The following is a 9,125-nucleotide window of genomic DNA, read 5'->3' on the forward strand; positions in this document are numbered from 1 at the left end:
TCCTTCAGTAAAAAAATTTTTCCTAATATCCAATCTAAACCTCCCCTGGTGCAGCTTGAAGCCATTTCCTCTCATTTTATCACTAGTGACATGGGAGAAGAGACCAACACCCACCTCGCTACAACCTCCTTTCAGGTAGTTGTAAAGAGTGATAAGGTCTCCCCTCCCCCTCCTCTTCTCCAGACTAAACAACCCCAGGTCCCTCAACCCCTCCTCATAAGATCTGCTCTCCAATTAATACAAAATATGTAAAATTTCTTTGCAGGCTGTTGCATAACCTGGTGTGTGAACAAGAAGTTACAGCTGAGGATCAGAGTATAGAATATGACTAATACAGAGTAATTTACAGTATTTTCTTTATATATAAATACCTTTTTATATATATTAATATGAGTATATATCTATATACATATATATGCATGTGTTAAAATGGTTTCTTACTGAGCTTAAAGGCCCACTCCAGTACCGAGTTTGGTCACGTAGCTCAGAGTGGGGTCCGCTGCCTCCATTCGGTACGAATCGTATGGTAAGCACTGCGAAAAGCCTGAGCGTTGAACAGTATGATTCCAGCCTGACCAGCTACTCCAGCATGTGCAAAACTGAACATAATAGGGCTCTGCATGGTTATTTCTTTCAGTGAGGCTCTATGTAAAGATCTGGATTACAGCCTGTTAGAAATTATTACACTTGCTCAGAGAGTTCTTTCTCTGTTCTTTCAGCTATGAAAATGAGGATTAGCAGAAATGGAGAAACTGCGGCACTGCACGCAAACTGTCCTAATGTATTTTTATCACAAAAGGCCGTATATTTCTAGCCAAAGAGAAAAGGAAATGTAGTTGTAAGCTGCTTAAAGTACCAAGTTTTCTACTGAAACACTTGCTAGTTTAAAACATTACAGAAAATAAAAAGCTGAGTCAGGTGTAAAATCCATTGAAATTAATTGAATTATCTCTGTTTTCAAAGACCTCTGGATCAAGCTCTGAATCACAGCAAAATGTGATATACGGAGAAACTACCAAACAGCAGTCTCTTTCTCTTAGCTAATAGATAGAGTGACACTAATAATAAATATATACCTGACCACTGGATATTAGAATATTCAGAAATAATTATTTATAAATTAAATATAGTTCATTCATAGACAAGCCGTAAAACAAACTCTGTGCTATAAACCCACACCTGGGTTAAACTTATCCATGAAATTGAAAGAATGCCTCTGGATTTCTGTGGGCTTTGGTTAAATGCTTATGGTGCTTTATAAAGATTTCAATTTATGTGTCTTATACCACTTTACCATATATCATGGTGAGGATACTTGCCAAAAATAGTTACAAATGCCTCGCTGCTTAAAAAAAAAACCAACAAAAACCTTTAGTGTCTAAAAGAAAGCCCAAAAAACCCTGAAAAAATAAAGTAGTTATTTTTAAAAGTACAATAAATAAAATTACATACAAATACCTGCTGGAACTGCACATGGCTAACCACAGTAGATTTTGCTTGAAAAGGACTCAGTGGTGTCAGCTGACTCAGTGACTTGTTCGTTAGGTTAGGGGAAAAATAAAGCAAATACAGCATAACACAGAAAACTGTCATGGAAAAACATCTTGTATGTTATCTGTATGATATCTCCATTTCCGCTTCTGATATTTTCCAGTAATGGCAAAGGTAAAGCGTCTGACCCCATCTTATGGAAATGGTTTCCAGGAGCTTAAATTTTAATGCACAGAAAAACTTCTTGGTTTCTTTCATAAGCTAGAGCTGTACTTCGAAATCAAGAATTTCCAGTTGGCACAAAATATTCTGCTGTCCTTCAGCAGCTTTTAACTCTGAGCCAAAAAAAAAAAAATTTACATTAGCCAGAAAGATAAGTTGAAGGTGAGATTTGTGCTGCTAGGACTCACTCTGGAGTACAATGAAGACAACAAAAAAGCTTTCATTTCCATCAGAAATATTAATTTTGCATAACATGAGCAAGACTACTTTTTTAGTCCTTCCTTTCCTAGGAGAGGCACTGCATTAAGGCAACTATGGCATTCATTTCTTCTTTTTTGGGAAGCTCTTCATAACACACCAGTTTGTATGTATCCCAGTGTAAATCTGGGAAGAACTTAAGTAGTTATGAGGAACAAAGCAGCTTTTCTCTACTGTTTCGAAGGCTAAAAGGAACTGTATTACCAGTAAGAGAAAAATCCCAACAGAGGAACTGAGAAATAGTCATCCAGTGAATCAGCAAAACATACACAGCTGCAAGCGATGTTACTGGTAACCCAGGACAAAATACTCACAGCCGGTAAGACAATGAGCCACCACAGCAGTGGTCTGTCTGGTTTATCAGGGAAGCAGAGGATTTTCTTCCTCAGATTTTTAATCTAACGCTTTTAGAAGTATTTCATTCATTAGCAAAGAGAAGGCAAAGCAATGCACAAGAGCAAATACCAGTTACAGAAACTGTGTTTACTATGTGTTTATACATGTACTTTTTCCTACCTTTCCCACTTCCCTACCTAAAACGGACAGGCCTTATTTTTATCCCCTCAGAATTAAACTCATGTTTGCATGGTATCTGCCTATATGGTAAGCCAACCTTTACTCACCCCAAGAACCTTTGAACCCACTGGCAGGTATCAGATTTGATGTGCAGTGATAGTCTTACAAATATTAAATTCCTATAAGGTTGTGTGAACATCAGTGGTTGGCAAAGGAAAGAAAGGCAAGACAGTGCCCTCCGCGGGAGGAAAGCCTGCGGCACAAACTCCACAGCGGGCTCCCGTTTGCCCAGTGAATCATCATTGTGCCTGAGCAGCAGTCATGTTACCCTGTGAAGAACTGGGGGTCAGGTAGGGGAGTAGAGAACAGAAGGAAAGGGAGGACAGCTGAGGCTTTTAAAGTGGTAGAGGAAAGGGAGCACATTGTAAAAGTGTAGTACACAAACCCATATGAAATCAAGCTTCCTGCTGACTCTGTAGTCCAGGCAGGAGCTACAGGCAACGTATGCAATTTAGCCACTGAACCTGCAGTGAATTTTGCATTGGTCTGTCTTCACGGAAGGAGGGAAGCTTACCTGGCTGGAGCTTTGAGATGGATCTGTTTAGACCTTATCTTACAGTAGCGTTCCCAGAAAAGAACAAACTTCTAAAACTTGAACAAACAGCCCCCACGTGCACATGCATTTTATTCTAAATAAAACCTAGAAATGTTAAAATAAAAATGCAAAATGGAACAGGGCAGACAGTATAGTTAAAAATATGACGTACACACCCACCTCCTCTGCCCACTACGTCCTGGCAGGATGGGTCCTTGCTTCCACACTTGACTCCAATAACACAATGTATACCTTCTACGCCGCATTCTGAGTGTACTAACTGTTGAGCCTAATGTGTTTTTAACAACTGCAGGTATATGACCAAGGGACAGCAAACTGACAAGTTCTCTCTGATCCCTAGGAAGTTCCTTCTATCCCTTCTGAGAGCAAGGGGTTGAGCAATACTGGCATTCAAGCAAGAGGTTCTTTTCCATCAATGTCCTTTAGAGCTGCAAAAAACCACATACAGGTTCAGATATCGCTCTTTTCCTAATTACTAGTCAATGACTGGAGGTCAATGGGAATTTGAGTTCTCAGCTTTTGACTAAATTAAGTTTCTGAGAATAGCTTTTAAAGGAAGTACAATACCACTGCACAGCAAAATATTCCCTGACCAAAACAAAGTTTAACTGACATTCAGTATTCTACATATTGAAATATTAGTAAAGAAAATTACTTCTGAGTTCACACAGCATTATATAGTATTCTCCTTTAATTGAAGGACTAGCTCTCACCATTTATATGGCTAAAAAATGGCAACAGCTGAAAGCAGTTTTTAACTGAACTGTTGGTTTTTGGCTTTTTTTTAAATTAGATACAAGCACAGTCATATCATCTTATCTCCCTGATTAAATTCAGGTCTTCTACAATGTACCTTTGTAAACCTAAACCAAGACCAAGGCAGGCATTTTTACTTAGGACATGCAAATGTGATTTTTGATGAAAACCACCTGAGTGACACAAGCAGTGAAATAATCTTTTGTACTGAGGGACATATTGCACCAAATTCAGGCTAAGGCAAACTGCTGACTTCAGAGGCCTCACATCTAACTCTCTCTAGGGCTGAATTTGCCCCATTATAAATAGGAGCTGTAAATGTCACTTTTCATATAGAAGGGAGTCACAGTGTTAACCAAGCTATCTAACCTCTTTCTCCAGAAAGCAGACTGATAATTTTTATTTTTTATTTAATCTCAGGACCTCCAGCATAACAGATCAGTTAATCTGTTTTAACTTCTTGGTTAACATGACAACATCCAAGAGATACTGGTAATTGAATTCAGTTTCAAGGTGAATTTCAAACAGTCCCCCCACCCCAAAGTGTGAAAACAACGAGCAATTTACTGATGCCCTTCTCAAATTCTCCAGATGATATTCCTCACTACGAAGAACAAAGGACTGTAGTACTTAAGTGTCAGAAGGAGGGTTGCCATAGAGTTCAGTTACACTGAGATTCAAAGGAGTATCTCTGATCAAAAATGATTGTGAAAGAAGTGGAACCTTTTTAGACAAATAGAAGCACTCATCTCTTTCAAATGTGTTTAGAACAGGTAAACTATGTTGTCAATCGTACCACGGAATAGTAATAGCACCTTTAATGTTCTCTGATAATATTACAGAATAAAGTAATGTTTCCATTTTTGTATTCAGATTTCTGGCTGGAAATAAAAATCATTAGTAACATGTAAGAAATGTTGTAGATGTTTTCTTTTAAGGGCTATCACTGCAATGTAAGATGAAGACTTCATGTAATGGAACCAATTGTTTCAGAAATGTTGTACACAGCTATTCACTTGTTTCCTACAATATCCCGATAATCACAATGTATTTAAGATAGGACTTAACCTACTGTAGTATTCTCAGTGGAAAGCTTCAGAACATCTGTTTATTTCGGAGTCTGGAGTTGAAGATAAAAATAAGACAAACACAATCTCAGAAGATATTAATAGTTCCATACTTACTGAGCTCATTAATAAATGCATTGGATTCCTCCCCAGCAATGTTTCGTTTCCAAACCTGGAAACTAAATTGTTGACAGTGGAAAAAAACAACATATGTTTAGTTTTCAACGGAATGTTAATTTAGGTTTGAAGAACCTGATTCTGCTGTGTGTATTGGCCTAAACTTCTATTAAAACCAATGACAGTTGGAGATACAGTTCAAGCAAAGACCAGGTCCTACATTAGTGGTTTGTCATTGTATTTGTCAAAGTTTGAGAATGTATAGCTTATATGAAGCTAGTTGCCATGATATAGCTACTGTGAAGCCCAGCCTGGTTTCAGGAAGCTGCTTCTCTTCAAAACAAAAACACATTGTGGACAAAATTTGTCCCTTCCATTTAACGTCTTATTTTACCCACAGTCACCAAATCATCTTTCTCACAGTCGCCCTAACAGAATTAGATAGTTGGAAGATAAGAAAATGGACCTCAGCTGTACCTGTATGGCTGGAGGAATAATACGACTCCCAGGTGTCAGGTTTCGGTGCAGGACAACTACTTGTTCTCCCAAAGTCTGTCTGAAGTGCCAGCAGGATCTAAGTGACCTTACAAAGGGAGTACTCAAACAGAAACAAAAATATATTAGACTGTTCCCTAGTTCTGATTTTTTTACTGCTTTGTTGGACAAGGATAAGGTTTCAACCATATGCTGAGACACTTCACTGAAGTTAACGCATTCTGGAGGCAAAGTAGAAAAAGGGAGCAAACTTGATGAACGCTATCAATTCAGAGTACATGAGCCCTGCCAGAAAAATTACGGTGTAAAAGTTATAAATTCTGATTTAGTGCCTCTACAATACATAAAATAGTAATCGCCTCTTGTGTTTTAGCCTCGCAGTAAGGAACAGCAAGGTGCCTCCTTCTCATGTCATCGAACTCTGAGCCCCGGAGGCGGGGATGGACGTCACTCTGCTTGGCACCGTGACCAAAAGTGCCACCTGATTCCACCTGGCAGTTCCCCACTGCTGCACAAGGAGCACGGGTTCCTCTGCTGTGGTTAATAAAACATTTCAAACTGAGTACTTCCACTCCTAAAGACATCCGAAATCTCAATCCACATCTAAATTTTTCAGCTAACCTTTTACAATATTTCCATTCTCTTTGTCTCTTGCAGCTTGTGATCTATTTATAACATCTCAGCTATTTCTAAACCCCAAGCAGACAGAAAATTGATGCGTCATTCTAAGGATATGCCTTTGAAATTGTTGGGTGGGAAAAGCAAAAAAAACCACAGGAAGGTGACAGAAGCATAAAAAATAGTCTTTGTCTATGTAACAGTATTACCGTTTCTTACATTTTTTTCTATGCCATATCTCATGACTTCTTAAATCAGCACATCAACTATGAATTCTAAGTACCTATGCTTTTTAAAGTAATTTACTAATTCCTTTTCTTCTTTCTGCTTTCTTCCCCCTGTTCAATTAATAGTTGAGAAAAGGTCTGTTGCCTGCAGCATTGGACAATTTTATCTGCTTTTAGGATGTACAACCTAGCTCCCTGAGGATTTCTTACATTGCTACAGTGTGCTGTTAACTGTTTATTACCAGAAGGTTCAAAACTGTCCAAGTACTTATGGAAGGGGTGGAGGGGGGGAAGAAAAATTGTAAGTGCAAAACCAATTGCAAAGTAAGAAAGTATTCTATTTTAGCATAATATATGGATTTTTTTTTTTCACACGGAGACAAATTCAGACATGGATCCCATATGAATTATAGGAAAAAAGCAGTATGGTCTCCTCATTTCAAAAAGAATATATTAGAGTTGGAAAAGGTTCAGAGAAGGATGCTCAAAAGTTTGGAATGACTTCTCTGCCTGGAACAGTGGAATAGCCTAGTATTTACCAGTCAGGAAAAGAGGCAATTTAGCAGGGATACAGCAGATTTACAAAGTCATGAACTGGAGAAAGCAGGTTGATTTACCCTTTCTTCTCATATATGGATTAGGGCCCATCAAATGAAGCTACTAGGAGTTATGCCCAAAGCTTGTAAAGATACTGTGGATGCTAAAAGTTTGTCACATTCCAGGAAAGGCTGGACAAATGCATGGAAGAGAAATCCCCACGTTACTAGACAGAAAAAAAAAAATGCCATCACATCCAACTCGGGAATCCCCTGAGCTGAAAACAGAGTGAGCCATCTTTGTGCTGTTCTTACTTTTGCCCATGCAGCCCCTCAGGGCTGTTCTTGAGAGACAGTGTTGTGGGCTAGACAGTCCTTCAGGCTGACTCAGCATGGTTGGGTTTTTTTGTTTCTACGAGCGGTAACTTTCTGGGGAACAATTAAAAGAGGTTAGAATAACAATAAATCAATAATTCTCAAACATTTTCTACCACAGTCTGTTTTCCCTTCAGTTTTTCAAAATGTCGTGCATTCTTATAACTAAATGTTTCAAATAAACACTAGATCTGTCTTTGCAGATCACCTTTGGGTCACTGATGGTTTCATGGAGCCCGGAGTTCCCTAGGCCACCATGTGGTAAGTGCTGCTAACCCTCATGCTTTGCCTTAAACAATAGTTTATAGATGTACTGAGTTTGGAAGGCATTCTTCTTATTCTGCAGAGCCACTCTAATGCACTAAAACCAGTAGCATTTCCTACTAGTGCAGGCCCGTCAATACATGAGTGGCAGGAGTAGCCAGAGCAAGCTATCAGCAGCTGGCTCTTTCTTGACATCAGTCATATCTAAGTCAGAAAAGCAGTAATCAAATGTTCCTTGTCCTCCATAGCCTTGGCCACTGATAGCAGCAACACCCAGGGAATGCTAAGGAAACCCTAAGGTCTCGGTTCCTTCTTTCTTTGTAGCATGCTTGCTGAATAATACCACTACAAAGAGTGCAAATGCCATCAACTCTGAACTGTAGGGTATTTTTATTATTCAGGCTGGAGTGGAATACAAAGTTAATTACCCTAAACACTATGGAGGACAATTGTGAATCAGCCCTCCTGATGCCTAAAAACCCTTCAGGCAGCACTCGCAGAAGTAAGACTTCTAATCTTGAAAATTCTCCAGTAAGATGGGTTATTTATAATTTCCTTTGGCAAGAATGAAAATGTGTGTGGACATAAATGTACATGACGCATAAGTTGCCTGTCTACCTTGTATCCCTCTCTTACTTTCTAAATTAAGAATTTAAGCATCAATACCATTCTAAATACTAATACTGGAGAAGAATTTTAAGAACCTCAGACTGCAATATATTTTAAATTTTGACCCAGCAGCACTGAATTTTAAGTAAATGCAGTATCACTAAAATAGAATGCAGTAACAGGCTTACAAAACCTGTCTTATCTTACCCACCTTTAGATTCATTAGCTACACAAAAGTGGGAAACCTTTGGACTCTGAGCTGGGTGGCGGTGATCTCCCTACAACAACAGTGGCTGAACAAATATACATGATTTATACACAACAGGCTTGAAAGGAGGAAACGGGTATTGGAAGGTTGGCTACTAATTAACTCAGGCCTATCTGGGAAACGGAGACAGAAAGTGAACTAAACGACAGTTTCAATTCTATAGAGTTGAACTTCCATTTAGCTATTTACTGCGTTGAAGCACTTTAAAAGAAAATGGCTGAGCTATAGCTTTTTATGAGATATGTAAATACTGCCCACATTCTACATGTTAGATAGGTGTGAAAGATTAACACAGATGTGCAAACAGTTCCCCTTCCTGCTCAAGAAGGGTGCAGGTTATACACTATGGGTCACCGAAATCTTTGGCAAAAAGTTTCCAGGTATTTAAGATGAACTGACATCTTCTAGGGAGGATGTTTTCCTTCACCTTCTAGAAATAACCCCACATATTCCAGAGAGATCTGCTGCTGGTTGTTATTATGCAGTGACAAGGTCATAATCCATTGTTGCAGACATTTCCTAGGGAGTAATTATGTTACCTACAAGCATAATGACTGCTTATTGTGAATAACTTACAAAAACAAACAAATTAATGTGAAACAGAGAGCTGACTGCTTGTGCAAATACCATTCATGGAGGATGTGACAGAATTTTGGGCTTTTTACTTCTGCACATACTAGGCTTTTTGTA

At 38.7% G+C, this 9,125-nt stretch overlaps 1 protein-coding gene across 1 annotated transcript in view; it reads right to left on the reverse strand.

Moving 5' to 3' along the window:
- Positions 1-1,642, reverse strand: part of MFSD6 (major facilitator superfamily domain containing 6) — a 32,111-nt gene extending 30,469 nt beyond the window's left edge. The window contains exon 1 of the mRNA XM_075093934.1: positions 442-1,642. The gene's annotated coding sequence lies outside the window, so the exon portion shown is untranslated. The remainder of the gene's footprint in view (positions 1-441) is intronic.
- Positions 1,643-9,125: the final 7,483 nt, after the last annotated feature.

The sequence above is a fragment of the Phalacrocorax aristotelis genome, chromosome 5 (assembly GCF_949628215.1).
Source record: "Phalacrocorax aristotelis chromosome 5, bGulAri2.1, whole genome shotgun sequence".
Lineage (NCBI taxonomy): Eukaryota > Metazoa > Chordata > Aves > Suliformes > Phalacrocoracidae > Phalacrocorax > Phalacrocorax aristotelis.